Genomic DNA, 2512 nt, shown 5'->3' with positions numbered 1-2512 from the left:
CACAACTACCGACAAACTGAAAAATAGCTGGCTGTTCAAATTTATGAACCGACAAGGCACCAGAATCATACTGATCCAGTATTTGCACTACCTGATGAAATGGTGGATCAGACTGTTTCAAAATCAGTTCTCTGAGTTTGACATCAGGTACATTGTACACGATCATATCACGCAATATCACATCTAAATATAAAGCACCGCAAACACATGTGAATTTGCATTTCCTTGTCATACACAGAAAATCTGTTACCCACTACGATAAGTTTGTTCCAGCCATTTTTTGCAATTAAAGATTGATACCTAGCTGCTACCACATTCACTTGCTGGTCATACTAGTTTGTCAGCAAGCGTACCACCTGTTTGTAACTAAGTTCACTTGGAGTGTCGTTAGGAAAAAGTTTGTTTGTGAGGCAGAACACTGCACTTCCTACTGTGGATAATAGATAGGGAAGTTTCACAGTACCTGGTACATTGTGACGTATAGGTGTTCCTCGAACTGGGACAACCAATTGAGCCATTCCTTGTCTTGTTCACAAAACTGTCAAAAAGGCGGTATAGCAGTAGGTGTTGCTATAGCTGGTGCTTGTTCTGTGGGGCGTCCATAATTGGCCAGTAGCTGCTGCACCATGTTGAGTAATGTAGAGATTTGCTGTGTCTGGGACTGAAACATCTGTAGTAGCCGTGTGGCATCTTATGCTTGTGGCTGTAGTGCCTGAGCAGGGGGCGGGATAGGCAGGGTGGGCATGTTGGAAGACACAAATGCAACAAACAGACAAAGCATGCAAGCAAAATAAGAACAAAAGCAAAGAAATTTTCTGCAATTACCACCTGAAAACACTGATTAGCAAAAGGCAAACAAAAAATTCTGCAGCCGTCAGGAGCGGGGATTTATTTGTAAGTTCTCATCACCAATGCGGGGTCCTGCCCACTCATCTTGTATAGGGTGCCTAAAGGATGCTATATTCTTGAAATACTATACAACAGTTAAAGCAAATCACATTAATAGTTTTTATTACAATAAAGAAGACAGACTATACTTAACTTTGTATTACAAGAACGTGTCACAATTGATGGGTGACAGGCAAACAATCAGTGTCTTTCTCTATATACTATGTCCATACAAGCAATGGATATGGATTACTAATAGCTGCTATTGTAATGCTCTCCTAATGCTGGTCTAGTACTGTGCAGCCGAGGCTCGCAGAAGCATCACTTATATTCTCTTCTTGTAGAGTCACCTCCTGTCGTGGTGCGGTCCTAGTCAGTGGGCTATTGGCTGACGTTGTCTCGCAGCCTTCTCTGCTCTTGTGGTTTTTATCTTTGTGCCAGCATTTGTCAATATGCTGGAACAAAATGTGAATGTTTATAAATACTTAATGTAATTATAACAATGATTATGGGCGTCTCAAAAAAGAGATAGACAATTAATTGTATTTTGTTTATGAAACATATTGTCTAAAGATTGTTCTGCATGTATAGGTTGATATATAATAGTAATTTCTTTGCTATGTGTTGTTATCAATAAATCTTTCTTCTTTTGGGCAGTTGGTTGTATGAGTTTGAAGTGCAATGATGGGGAAAGAGTTATGTGTATTTTACTGATTTGTATTGTGAAGTGAAATGACTGAAAATATGTGTGTAATCCTGCAGAAAGTCCACCAGAATTCATATTATTATCAAAACGTCAACCTGATCATCCTCTAGATGATTACAGGAAGGTAAACCACAGAAAAGAAAAGAACAACGAGCCATCAATACATAACAAATAAGAGCATCAAAGAAGATAAGTATTTTTATTATTAACAGAAGTGGTTGTTTAAGTTCGACGGTCCCTGTCACTTGCTGCAATGTGTCACTATCTCAGCATGGCAAGTGCTGTAAAAATGTGATCAGCTGCCAAGTTACTAATTTACTCCAAATATTAATAAACCAACTTCAGGCAACTAGGAGGTGGGGACAGCCAGACCAATTCAAATGATACAGTTGCTGAACAGCTCAAAAAGAACTTCAGTGTCATTTCAAACAAATACCCCACTCACACAATTCTGCAACCCATTCTAGAATATTCCTCAGGTGTGTGGGACTCATCCACACATGGCTAACGGGGGATGTTGAACATATACAGAGAAGGGCAGAATGAGTGGTCACAGGTTTGTTTGATCGGAGGGAAGGTATTACAGAGATGCTGAAGATCTGAACTTGCAGACTCTTAAACAAAGACATAAACTGTTCTGAGAAAGTCTACTAAAAAGTTTCAAGAACCAGTCTTAAATGATAATTCTACAAATGTACTACAACCCCCTACGTGTTGTTCAAATAGGGATCATGAGGACAAAATAAGAATAATTACAACGTGCACAGTGGCATTCAAATAATCATTCTTCCTGTGCTTCATACAGGAATTAAATGAGAAGAAACCCTAATAACCGGTTCAATGGGGCATACCCTTTGCCATGTACTTCACAGTAATTAGCAGAGTATGGCTGTAGATGTAGGTATAATTATAGCTGAT

Source organism: Schistocerca serialis, chromosome 1 (assembly GCF_023864345.2).
Source record: "Schistocerca serialis cubense isolate TAMUIC-IGC-003099 chromosome 1, iqSchSeri2.2, whole genome shotgun sequence".
Lineage (NCBI taxonomy): Eukaryota > Metazoa > Arthropoda > Insecta > Orthoptera > Acrididae > Schistocerca > Schistocerca serialis.
The sequence above is the reverse complement of the archived record's forward strand: the minus strand, read 5'-3'. Positions refer to the sequence as shown.